This window comes from Aquarana catesbeiana, linkage group LG04 (genome assembly GCF_042186555.1).
Source record: "Aquarana catesbeiana isolate 2022-GZ linkage group LG04, ASM4218655v1, whole genome shotgun sequence".
In the NCBI taxonomy this organism is placed as follows: domain Eukaryota; kingdom Metazoa; phylum Chordata; class Amphibia; order Anura; family Ranidae; genus Aquarana; species Aquarana catesbeiana.
The window spans coordinates 555388893-555402832 of record NC_133327.1 but is presented as its reverse complement, the minus strand read 5'-3'; the positions used below and the strand labels follow the sequence as shown (position 1 = coordinate 555402832).

General features: G+C 43.5%; 1 protein-coding gene across 1 annotated transcript in view; it reads left to right on the top strand.

Moving 5' to 3' along the window:
• Positions 1-13940, top strand: part of ACSS1 (acyl-CoA synthetase short chain family member 1) — a 217073-nt gene that overhangs the window by 185235 nt on the left and 17898 nt on the right. The gene's annotated exons all lie outside the window — the stretch shown is intronic.

Here is a 13940-nt window from a genome sequence, read left to right as displayed (position 1 = left end):
CGCTTATATTTTACAATGAAGTTAGTAGTGGTAAGGAGATGGAAGTATTTGACTAGTGAGTAGATTTTACTGATCTATTATTTTATATTAAATTATGTTTATTAACAAAGTGTACACTACCATCATCCGTATCATTAGTTGTGTGTTCAGTTCTGAAACCAAGGCATCATTTAACCTGACATTTACTAAATAAATTCAGCTCTAATGAATCAGTAACTCTGTAGTAGAAGTGTATTAGAATATATTTGTTTTCCTTGGCTGGGTAATTGAATTTAGTAGAATGCTTTTGATTTCTTCTGAGGAGTTCTATACTCAGTAATCATAGTACAGTTGTTTCTTTAATGTCTAACAGGAAGAACAGAGTAGGGTGGTGGGTCTCAAGAAAACCACCTCCCATATATTATGTTATATGCAGATGAATCAACATTTTTAATTTAGCAGTATACATATAAAGTTTAAAGTGACTGTAAACTATAATCTTATTCTCCAAAATAATCCATACACATCCACTATTTATTGGTCCTATAATGCATGTTCATGAAATTTCCTCTGTTTGTGTGGAAATGACATTGCGTGTTAGTTGTGGTCATGTGCATTACTCTATGTATGGGTGTAATCCCATAGTCTCTATTCCATCTCGGGAGCAAGCAAGAGAGGGTGGCTATTTGCCTACATACAGTGGGATCATGGAGAACGAACACAGCCACCCTCTTCTAACAGGTCACAGCAGCAAACAAATACAAGTGGAGATTTAGAGGAGGCTGAGAGCAATAGAAGGTACTCTTCTGAGTTAAGAATACATACTTGAATGTTTTTTTTTTCCTAAACCTAAGTGTAGTGCCAGTTTAAGCAGATCAATGCTGGGACAGATTGTAATAGTTTGATTCGCACCAGAACATACCGAACAGGCAAAAAATTTGGCAGAACACACAGACAACGTTAAAGTTTATGGGGCACTAACATGAAAGATCAAAAGTGCTCATTTTAAAGGCTTATATGCAAGTTATTGTCATAAAAAGTGTTTGGGGACCTGGGTCCTGCCCCAGGGGACATGTATCAATGCAAATTTTTTTTTTAAAAAACGTCCGTTTTTTCGTGAACAGTGATTTTTTTAATGCTTAAAGTGAAACAATAAAAATGAAATATTCCTTTAAATATCATGCCTGGGGGGTGTTTGTAGTATGCCTGTAAAGTAGCGCAGTTTTCCCGTGTTTAGAACAGTACCACAGCAAAATGACATTTCTAAAGATAAAATTGTCATTTAAAACTGCTTGCAGCTGTAATGAACTGTCGGGTCTCGGCAATATGGATAAAACTAATTGAAAAAAAGAGCATGGGATCCCCCTCAGTCCATTACCAGGCCCTTTGGGTCTGTAATGAATAATAAGGGGAACCCTGAACCAAAATGTAAAAAAAATAATTGCGTTGGGGTCCCCCTAAAATCCATACCAGGCCCTTCGGGTCTGATATGGATATTAAGGGGAATCCTGCGCCAAATTTTTTTTAAAAATTTCGTAGGGGTTCCCCCCAAAATCCATAACAGACCTCCATACCAGATCCTTCAGGTCAAGGGTCTGGTATGGATTTAAGGGGAACCCTGCACCAATTTTTTTTTTTAAATGGCGTAGGGTTCCCCTCAAAATCCATACCAGACCCTTATCTGAGCACGCAACCGGGCAGGCTGCAGGAAAAGAGGGGGGGTGAGAGAGCGCCCCCCTCCTGAACCATACCAGGCCACATGCCCTCAACATGGGGAGGGTGCTTTGGGGTAACCCAAATTTTCCTTTAGAAATTTTTCCTTTAGAAATGTCATTTTGCTGTGGTACTGTTCTAAACATGGGAAAACTGCGCTACTTTACAGGCATACTATAGACACCCCCCAGGCACGATATTTAAAGGAATATTTAATTTTTATTGTTTCACTTTAAGCATTAAAAAAAATCACTGCTCCTGAAAAAACGTCCGTTTTTAAAAACATTTTTTGCAATGATATTGTTCGGTGTTCGCAGAACATCCGAACAACCAAAGTTCGGCCCGAACTTATGCTCGGGCCGAACCGTTCGCCCATCGCTAGTCATAAACCAAAAAGGCATTGGCTCTTGAGTTCTACTTTATGGGCTGGTGTACATGAGTGTCAGACTAATGCCCCGTACACATGGTCGGACATTGATCGGACATTCCGACAACAAAATCCATGGATTTTTTCCGACGGTCATTGGCTCAAACTTGTCTTACATACACGCGGTCACACAAAGTTGTCAGAAAATCTGATCGTTCTGAATGCGGTGACGGTGCGGCAACTTTTTATGTCACACGGTATTTACGCAACAATTTTTCAAACGCTTGAATTCATGAATTAAAAAAACAGAACAGTAAAGTTAGCCTAATTTCTGTATAATGTGAAAGATGATGTTATGCCGAGTAAATAGATACCTAACATGTCACGCTTTAAAATTGCACACACTTGTGGAATGGCACCAAACTTTGGTACTTAAAAATCTCCATAGGCGATGCTTTAAAAATGTTTACAGGTTACCAGTTTAGAGTTACAGAGGAGGTCTAGAGCTAGAATTGTTGCTCTCACTCTAAGGCACGCAGCGATACCTCACATGTGTGATTTGAACGGCGTTTACATATGCGGATGTGCCTTACTTGTGCATTTGCTTCTGTGCACGAGCACATGGGGTGGGGGCGCTTTAAATTTTTTTTTTTATTATTGTTTATTTTACTTTAATTTTTTTTATTTTTACATTTTCTCTTTAAAAAAAAAATATTTTTGATCACTTTTATTCCTATTACAAAGAATGTAAACATCCCTTGTAATAGGAATGGTGCGTGACAGGTCCTCTTTATGGAGACATGTGGGGCCTATAAGACTCCACATCTCTCCTCCAGGTTGGAAAGATTGAGATAAAAATAAAAAAAATTACAGATCTCTTTCTTTCCAGCCAAGATCTGGGCTTTGTTTACTTCCGCGGCCATGAAGTCATAACGTCGCTCCCGGGCCTCTGACGGTCATAGAGATGACTGGGGACCATCTGGTCACTGGAAATCTCTATGATCATCGTCAGGCAGCAGCAGATTCTTTCTCCGGGAAGCCGATGGCACGGGCAAGCCTGGAGAAGCACCGGAGGGCGGCGAGAGGGGGGATGTCCCCTCCCACTGCCCGTAAGAAGGATCAAGGGGCTGAACTGCTGCTATGATTGTTCTTACGGTGCACAGAATCGCCAGCTGAAAAAGATGATACCTGAATGATGCCTGTAGCTGCAGTCAACATTTAGACATCCCCACTCAAAGTCAATGATGTGATTGGGCTGGAAGTGGTTAAAGCAGTGGTGTGTGGTGTAATTGAAGAATAACTGCTGCCATCAGATCAACTGAAACAATCATTTCTACGGATTGATGAAAATCAGTGCATGTATGGCCGTTATAAGACTCCTAATGATCAGCACTGGCAACTGTTTTAGTTTTTTCCCATTACATGTTAAAAATGGAAATCCCCTTTATGAAAATGCATGAATCCCTGTTACTTGAACTCTTTGATACTTACATGGCTGAAAGAAGGAGGCCTCATAAAAAGAATTTTTTTAAATGAACATTTTCCATTATTTATGTCCTGGTGAGGGAAAATCTCTCCAATAGAGATATGGGCAGCAGTAAACATCCAACAGATGGTCCACCTTTCCCCCCTCTGTCCAAAACCAAACAGATAGATACTCTTTAAGCCAAGGTACTGTATAGTCAGGTGCTCATGCAAAGAAAACTGTTATCATAAACTTGACTGCAATTTATTGTTCATATTTTATGACTTTCTTCAGTAAATATTTCCTAGTTGATGCCACTTGCCATTACGGTTTCTAATGGCTGTAAATTGGGCCCTCTAATTAATTTGTAAACAATCCACAAGTGGTTGATGAGAGGGATGGCTTTCAAGCAGTTAAGATTTGTCAAGCATTCTGCTTCTTAATAGATAATAAAACACTAGGGACTGCAATAAAGGCTGTCCACTGATCCTCACATAATGCTGCATGGCTATATTCTACCTATTGCCACCATACGTTCTGATTAGTGTATTTGTTCATGTTGATGTATGTGGACACAATATAGATAGAATATCAACCATTAATGTTTACAGTGTTAAACTTTCAGTCTATAATTGTCCATTTGGCTGTTATTTCTCTGGTGGTACGTCTGTACAGTAACTGTCTCAGTTATATCCACGGTATACAAAACAAACCCCAGTTATACAAATAACATACAAAACAATCCTTTTTCTTCAATAGAAATACCAATATCATCAATAATTTACAAAACAAAAAAGTTACAGCATTCCATTGCAAAGGTAGATATACAATACAGACCTCATTTCAATTGTGAACAATGAATGTCTGCATCATCTGGTGCTAATACAGTATAGTTATGGTGATAAATGACAGCAGATGTGTGTCTAGTGCAGGGTTTTTTAATCGGGGTGCCAAGGCACCCTGGGGTTCTGCAAAGAGTCCCCAGAGGTGCCACGGGAGAATTGTATACAGCCCTGTACTGTCCGATCATTATCGATTTCCACTGTTAACTTCTGTGTACAGAGGAGCGTGAAAGATCACACCCAGCATCCTCCCAGCTCTTTCCTCATCTATCTTGTTCTCTGTACCTTTTGCGGCAAAACTGAAAGCTATGCAAGTCGCCGACCCGCATCCTACCAACCAATGACGTCATCAGTTACTAAGGGCAGGTCGGACGGCTTGCATAGCTTCCAGTTTTACAACATAGAGGAGGGAAGAGAGGGCCTGGGGAATGCTGTATGTGATCTCTCCTGCTCCTCTGTATTCAAGGGTTAACAGTGGAAATCTATAATGACTTTGGCGCTATACTAAAGGTATTTTTACTGTCCAAATACAGTGCCTTGAAAAAGTATTCATACCCCTTGAAATTTTCCACATTTAGTTATGTTACAACCAAAAACGTAAATGTATTTTATTGGGATTTTATGTGATAGACCAACACAAAGTGGCACATAATTGAGAAGTGAAGGAAAATGATAAATGTTTTTTAAAATTCTTTACAAATATGTGAAAAGTGTGGCATGCATTTGTATTCAGCCCCCCTTGAGTTAATACTTTGTAGAACCACCTTTCGCTGCAATTTCAGCTACAAGACTTTTTGGGGATGTCCCAGCTTTGCACATCTAGAGAGTGACATTTTTGCCTATTCTTTGCAAAATAGCTTAAGCTTTGTCAGATTGGATGGAGAGCATCTGTGAACAGCAATTTTCAAGTTTTGCCACAGATTCTTAATTGGATTTAGGTCTAAACTTTGACTGGGCCATTCTAACACATGAATATGATTTTATCGAAACCATTCCTTTGTAGCTCTGGCTGTATGTTTAGGGTTGTTGTCCTGCAGGAAGGTGAACTGCAAAAGACTTTAGACTGGGGTAAAAGTCTCAAGTCTTTTGCAGACTCTAACAGGTTTTCTTCTACGTTTGCCCTGTATTTGGCATTATCCATCTTCCCATCAACTCTGACCAGCTTCCATGTCCCTGCTGAAGAAAACATCCCCACAACATGATGCTGCCACCACCATGTTTCACGATAGTGTTTTTAGGGTGATGTGCAGTGTTAGTTTTCCAGCACATGTAGCGTTTTGCTTTTAAGTCAAAAAGTTAAATTTTGGTCTCATCTTACCAGAGCACCTTCTTGCACATGTTTGCTGTGTCCCTCTGTCAGGGCTGGGCTCAGCCCTTCCTTCTCAAAGCTCTGTGCTCAGCTGTCGGTTAATTGCCAGACTCTTCCTTCCACAGTGTCTTCATTTCCTGCTCGTCAGCTGGAGCTGCTGGTTATATAAACTCCTTGGATCAGATCTTCAGTGCCTTTGCCTTGGTCAACATATCCGGACTCTGTCTGCTGTGTTTTTCTGTGAAAGACTTTTACTTGGCTGACTTCCCTTCTGTTTTCTGATCCTGTTTGCTGCACCCGACTTCACTGATCTCTGAACTCCTGTTTCTCTGGCTTGTTCTGACTTCCCGTTCTGGTTACCGACCTCTGGCTATGTCTTGACTACGTTTGCTCTGTTTATACCATTTTTACCATTTTATTTAATAGTGTGATTTTTACTGCACTTCTGTCTCAGTCTGATTCATGGTTCCTGACAGTAGGCAAAGGCCATGAATTCCGAAGTTGCAGGCAATCCACTTGTTGGTAATATTTTTTCCAGATTGGATGAGCAGGATCACCGCATGGATCAGTTTGCCATAGCGTTACAAACACTCCTGAATCACACTGCTCACCTGAAAACTCCCACTGTAGCTGCTCCGGTCCAACCTGTGTTGCAGGCCATCCCTGCTGCTGCTCCGGTCTCGGTGCTGGCATCCGCATCGAATATTACCTCTATGAGAGGTATGTCTGGTTCCGCTCCGCTTCCCCATCGATTCAGGGGCGATCCATCTCAATGCAGAGGGTTTCTCAAACAGGTGGAGATTTACTTTGAGATGCTACCCCAGGCGTTTCCCACGGACAGAAGCAAAGTAGGCTTCATGATATCTTTGCTTTCTGAGAGAGCCTTGGCCTGGGAAAACCCTCTATGGGAGATGCAAAAAATCATTGTCCAGAGTTACCCTGAGTTTGTGGTTTCCTTTAAGAGGGTATTTGATGTTTCCGCATGCTCCAGGTCTGCTGACAAAGGCCGGATGTCCATCAAACAGTGTATGAGAACTGTTGCCGATTACACCATTGAGTTCCATACTCTGGCAGCAGAGGTTGCTTTGAATAATGAGGCCCTCGTGGCTGCTTTTTCTCATGGTCTTTTGGATTACATCAAAGATGAGATAGCAGCCTGAGACATACCCACTGAGCTGGAGAAGTTGATCATGTTTGCCATCTTCATTGACTCCAGACTCCAAGAGAGACCCAGTTATCCAGAAGGATAAGCCCCTGGTACCGGTTATCCTTTCTTGGTCTGAGTCATCCATCAAGATACTGGCTCCAATCGACTCTGGGGCTGCAGGCATGTTCATAGATGGTGCCTTTGTGTCTAACCTCTCGATTCTGCTGCAGCTTTGTGCTACTCCACTTGCCATTGAGGCTATTGATGGGAGACTGCCTGTCCATGTGACTCATGAGACTGTTCCGTTGGCCATGGCCGTAGGGGCTCTTCACCATGAGATAATCCAATTCCAAGTCATTTCCTCACCTCATTTTCCAGTGGTTATTGGTTATCCTTGGTTACAGAGGCACAGCCCCTCTTTTGATTGGCTTCATGCTGAGGTTCTTTCCTGGTCGCCACAATGCAGGGAGACATGTCTTCAGAAAGTGGCTAAGGTCTTGTGCACCCCTTCACTCTTCGCACTGCCGGAGGAGTACCACAAATATTGCGATGTCTTTGACAAAGGTCAAGCCGGTAGTTTGCCTCCGCACCGGGCGTATGATTGTGCAATTGACCTTCAACCTGGTGCCATATCTCCTTGTGGTCGGGTCTACCCTTTATCTGTCTCGGAGGACAATGCCATGGAGGAGTATGTGGCCGACACACTTTCTTGAGGATTTATCCGTAGATCCTTGTCTCATGCTGGTGCTGGTTTCTTCTTTGTGAAAAAGAAGAATGGTGAACTGAGACCTTTTATTGATTTATAGGGGTCTCAATCGCTTCACGATTAAGAACACGTATATGATTCCTTTTGATTACAGGGTTATTTGACCGCCTCAAGGGAGCAACGGTTTTTAAGAACCTTGATTTGCAAGGGGCATACAATCTTGTGAGGACCAAGGAGGGTGACAAATGGAAAACTGCATTTAGTACCAGAACAGGCAATTGTGAATACCTAGTTATGCCGTTTGGTCTTTGCAACGCTCCGGCAGTTTTCCAGGAATTTATCAACAATGTCCTATGAGATTTGTTGCAGCTATGTGTGGTGGTTTATCTTGACGATATTCTGATATTTTCCAAGTCCCTAGAGAGCCATCACACAGATGTCCGCCGTATGCTGCAGAGGTTGAGAGATAATAACCTGAATTGCAAATTGAAGAAGTGCGAGTTTCATTGTGAACAGGTTAAATTTCTGGGTTATGTCATTTCCACTGCTGGTTTTTCGATGGACCCAGAGAAACTTTCGGCAGTACTACAGTGGCCCTGACCCATGGGTTTACGACCATTGCAGCATTTTCTTGGCTTTGCCAATTATTATTGGAAGTTTTTTCTAACTTCTCGTCTCTGGTCAAACCCCTGGCGAATATGACCAGAAAGGACGGTAACTCACAGAATTGGCCTCCAAACTCCATTAATGCCGTTGAGAGTCTCAAGGCTGCCTTTTCTTCTGCTCCTGTGTTGGTACATCCTGATCCTACGGTACCTTTCATCCTTGAGGTTGATGCATCTGAGACTGGACTTGGTGCCCTGTTGTCTCAATGTCCTACCTCTGAGAGCGCTATGCATCCTTGTGGCTACTTTTCCAAGTAATTATCTCCTGCGGAATGCAATTATGAGATTGGGGACAGAGAGTTGTTAGCGATCATTTTAGCCCTGAAAGAATGGAGGCATCTCCTCGAAGGTACTACTGTGCCGGTTCTTATTCTGACTGACCATAAAAACCTCACATTCTTGTCTGAGGCTAAATGCCTCTCTCCCAGAAGGGCGCGATGAGTTCTTTTCTTGTCAAGTTTCAATTACATAGTCTCATTCTTACCTGGTACTAAGATTGTAAGGGCTGATGCTTTGTTGCAACAGTTTTCCTCCACTTCCAAGATGGAGTCCGTTCCTGTGATCCCTCCTAATCGTATTCTGGCTACGATTCGCACCAGTCTCACTTCTCCTTTGGGTGACAAAATTCTTGCCACTCAGATGCATTCTCCTCCTGAGAAACCTTGTGACCGCTGCTTTGTTCCTGAGAGTCTCTGTACTGCTGTGCTCCAGACTTACCATTCTCCCAAGGCTGCTGGTCACACAGGGAAGAATCAACTCTTTTGGGCCATTTCCCAACAATTCTGGTGGCCTAGTCTACGTGCTGATGTAGACACCTTTGCAGCTGCTTGTTCCGTGTGTGCTCAGAGTAAGACACCACAACACCTTACAGTGGGCCTCCTACAACCCATACCCAATGGAGAGAGGCCTTGGACCCACCTGTCAATGGATTTCAATGTTGAGTTACCCAATTCTCAGGGCAATACAGTTATCCTTATGGTGGTTGACCAGTTCTTAAAAATGTCTCATTGTATTCCACTTAAGAAGTTGCCCACAGCTAAAGAACTGGCTTCAATTTTTGCTCAGAAGATCTTTTGCTTACATGGGCTACCCAAGGTGATCATCTTGGACAGGGGTAGCCAGTTTGTGTGCAGGTTCTGGCGAGCCTTTGGTGCACAGTTGGGAATTCAGCTTTCTTTCTCCTCTGCATATCGCTAACAGTCCAGTGGGGCCGCAGAACAAGCCAACCAGTCCTTTGGAACAGTTTTTATGTTGCTACATTTATGGCCACCATAACAACTGGTCAGACCTCTTAACCTGGGTGGAGTTTGCTCACAATAGTGCAATTGTCTCCATTCATGGCGAATTATGGTTTCCAACCATCCTTGTTGCCTGACTCATTTATTCCTCAGAGCATTCCTGCATTGGAGGAACATCTCTGTGGTCTTCGCTCCACTTGGGTACATGTCCAAGAGTCCTTGCAACGTGCCAATGATAGGTACAGACTCCATTCTGACTGCAGACGCTTACCTGCGCCTTCCTACCAAGTTCAGGACAGGGTCTGGCTGTCATCTCACAACCTCCTCATTAAAACTGGCACTACGGTTTATTGGGTCTTTCTGTGTTCTCTGCAGGATCAACCCAGTTGCTTACACTTTAGACCTTCCTTCTAATATGTGTATTTCAAATGTATTTCATGTCTCTTTATTAAAACCTTTGGTATGCAACCGTTTCACCACTTCGGTACCAGATCCTCACCCAGTTCAGGTTGAGAACCATGAGGAAAATTAGATACAATCTATCATTGATTCCCGTAGCTTCCGTGGGCGTATACAATACCTGGTTCATTGGAAGGGTACGGTCTGGAGGAACACTCTTCGGTCTTGTCCTCGGATGTATATGCTCCTGTCCTGAGGACAATTCTTGGGAACCAGCTGCTAATGTTCATGCCCTGCAAAAAATACAGGCTTTTTTCCAGCGTCACCCAGAAAAGAAGCCTCTGAGGGGCATCCGGAGGCTGCCCATAAGGAGGGGGCAATGTAAGAGAACTGCCATTGCACTCCGGGCGCACTTGCGCATGCGCATACAGAATTCTGGTGATCGCAGATGCGCCAATGCGCATGCGCAGAGCAGTGCGTGCGCTCGCAGAAGCGCATCCACGCTGCCCTTTGGCGCCAGACGGCCTATTTAAGGGACACACTAACTTCTGATGCTTGCTGACAGATCTTCAGCTGTTCCTTTACCCGTATCCTGTTGTTGTTACCTGCCTGATACCTGTTGCTGAACCTTGGCTTTCCCTGACCTAGCTGCTGGACTCTCCTATTCTTCTGGTTATCGGTTCCTGATCCCAGCCTCCTATTTGCCCCTGCTCCTGCCTGATGACTTGGTACCTCGCTGCCCGCCTGCTACTGAACCCGGCTATCCATGTGACTACGCTCCTGTCTGATGTTTGGCTCTTCTCTGCAACCCGAGTATCTGCATCTGCATTCCAGCGACCTGCTGCGACTTTCTGTCTTCAAAGAGTCACATCTTCTGCTTCAGGTCTCCAGGGCTACATCTGCAGGCACTCGTGTTCCTCCAGTCTCTTGGTTCCTTCTGTCTCCACTCTCAGCGGGTCCAGGACCAGAGATACAAGAGAGGCTGACCTGGTAATTTCAGACTCCTACCAGGACACTTTGCCTTGGTCAACATATCTGGAATCTCGCTGCTGTGTTTTCCTGTGAAAGACTTTTGCTTGGCTGACTTCCCTTCTGTTTCCTGATCCTACTGCGGCAGATCGGCTCTACTGCACGAACGAACTTACCTGTACGTCGCTCCGTGCATGTGAGCGTGCCCGCGGGTCCGGCGGACTCAATGTCTGCCAACCATCTGTGATCGTTGTGCACAGAGGCAGAACGGGGATCTGCCTTTGTAAACAAGGCAGATCCCCGTTCTGACAGGGGACATGTCAGAGATCTTCTGTTCCCAGTGATTGGGAACAGCGATCTCTGTCATGTCCCAGTAAGCCCATCCCCCTACAGTTAGAACACACCCAGGGAACACATTTAACCCCTTGATCGCCACCTAGTGTTAACCCCTTGCCTGCCGGAGTCATTTATACATTTATTAGTGCATATTTATAGCACTGATCAATGTAATAATGTCACTGGTCCCCAGAAAGTGTAATTTGAGGTCAGATTTGTCTGCCGCAATGTGGCAGTCCTACTAAAAAGCAGATCGCCGCCATTACCAGTAAATAATATAAAAAATAAAATAAAAGTCCATAAATCTATCCCGTAGTAACTTTTGTGCAAACCAATCAATATATGCTTATTGCGATTTTGTTTTACCAAAAATATGTAGAAGATTAAATATTGGCCTAAATTTATACAGAAATGTGTTTTTTTTTTTTTTTTTACATTTTTTGTTGGATATGTATTATGGTCAAAAGTAAAAAATATTGTTTTTTCTTTTTGAAATTGTCCCTCTTTTTTGTTTATAGCGCAAAAAATAAAAAGTACCGAGCTCTATTTGTGTGGAAAAAAGGACATAAATTTTGTTTGGGTACAACGTCGCAGGACCAAACAATTGTCAGTTAAAGCGACGCAGTGCCGTATCGCAAAAAATTGCCTGGTCATTAAAGCGGAGGTCCGCTGAAAAAAAAATATTAAAAGCCAGCAGCTACAAATACTGGAGCTGCTGACTTTTAATATATGGACACTTACCTGTCCAGGGAGCCCGCGATGTCGGCAGCCGAAGCCGATCCGTCCTTCGGCTCTCGGCTGCTGCCACCACCATCCTCGGTAAGGGAATAAGGAAGTGAAGCCGTGCGGCTTCACTTCCTGGTTCCCTACTGCGCATGCTCGAGTCGCACTGCGCGTCCTCTCTGGTCCCTGCTGTGTTCTGTGTCTCACAGAATACAGCAGTGGAGGAGAGTGTAGGCGCCGGAAGTGGCGTAGGTCACTGCAAGCGCCTCGGTGATCGATGCCAGGAAGTGGGAGCAAATACCTGTATTAGACAGGTATCTGCTCCCTCCTCCCCCCCCTGAAAGGTGCCAAATGTGACACCGGAGGGGGGGGGGATTCCAAAAAGTGGAAGTTCCATTTTTAGGTGGAACTCCACTTTAAGGGGGCAAATCCTTCTGGTCCTTAAGTGATTAACAATGTCTTTCTTCTTGCCACTCTTCCATAGAGGCCAGATTTGTGGATTGCATGACTAATAGTTGTCCTGTGGACAGATTCTCCTACCTGAGCTGTGGATCTCTGCAGCTCCTCCACAGTTACCATGGGCCTCTTGGTTGCTTCTCTGATTAACGCTCTCCTTACCTGGTCTGTCAGTTTAGGTGGACAGCCATGTTTTGGTATGTTTGTAGTTGTGCCATACATTTCCATTTTCAAATGATGGATTGAACAGTGCTCTGTGAGATGTTCAAAGATTGGAATTTTTTTATAGATTAGATAAATAAAAACAAACATGGAATCCACTGTCTATAGGTTGCCGATAGCAGCGTATGTTACTGATCATTACTGATTCGTCCATTTGACGGGATACCTCCAAAAATCAAATGAATGAATGTAAAAAAATTGATAGTGTTGGAACAAAGGGATGTCCCAAAGGAGCAAAAATGGAGGATCAACCACGGAATGTCAAATTGAAAAACTGCTTTATTAAAGTTACAAGTGTAAAATAACTCCACTCAAAATGTCATATCAACATGATAGTGGAAACCATCCCCCCAGTACACCCTGCAATAAAAACACATACAGAAAAAAATGACAACGTTGTCACAATATGGGGCCACACACTGCCGGTTTACCAGTGAATATGTAGCATAAAGAGAGAGGTCACTGAATGGATAATGGATAGTTCAAGCCGGTCATATAGGGATTAGCTGGTTATAAGACACATTATATATGCATGCATAGACTTCACAGTCCCTTGACCGAATATGGCATATCAAGCAGTGCTCAGTTTGGGGGTGAGTCCACTAAATATCAGCAGGAGGAGGAGGAGAAGGCTCTCACCACTCCGAAATAACGGCTGCAGTGGCCGTGGTACATGGAGCCTATTGCCCTATGAAGTCAGCCTGTGGATAGATGCTGGATCAGCATGTGGGTAAACGCTGCTAAAGTCCATCAGCGTGCTACAGTGGCAGTCTGGTATAGAGCGTCAATGCTCTAAACATCGGGTAGCATTTTGGATATGCTGGCTTCGGAGGCCCGTGAGTAAATGCGAAGCAGACTTGTCCAGTCTATCCAAACGTAAATGGTGGTACAATGTTACCTCGCACACTTGCTGGAATGTATGGTGGAGCGTGGGGTGGAGATTGTGCTGCCTACGTCAACGCGTTTTGCACACGTGACTGTGCGCTTCGTCCTGACATTGATTTTTTTTAGAACCTAACCCTGCTTTAAACTTCTCCACAACGTTATCCCTGACCTGTCTGGTGTGTTTCTTGGCCTTCATGATGCTGATTGTTCACTATGGTTCTCTAATAAACCTCTGAGGGCTTCACAGAACAGCTGTATTTATACTGAGATTAAATTACACACAGGTGGACTCTATTTACCAATTAGGTCACTTCTGAAGGCAATTGGTTCCCCTAGATTTTAGTTAGTGGTATCAGAGTAAGGGGGGCTGAATACAAATGCACGCCACACTTTTCACATATTTATTTGTAAAAAAATGTGAAAACCATTTATAATTTTCCTTCCACTTCACAATTATGTGCCACTTTGTGCTGGTCTATCACATAAAATCCCAATAAAATACATTTACGTTTTTGGCTG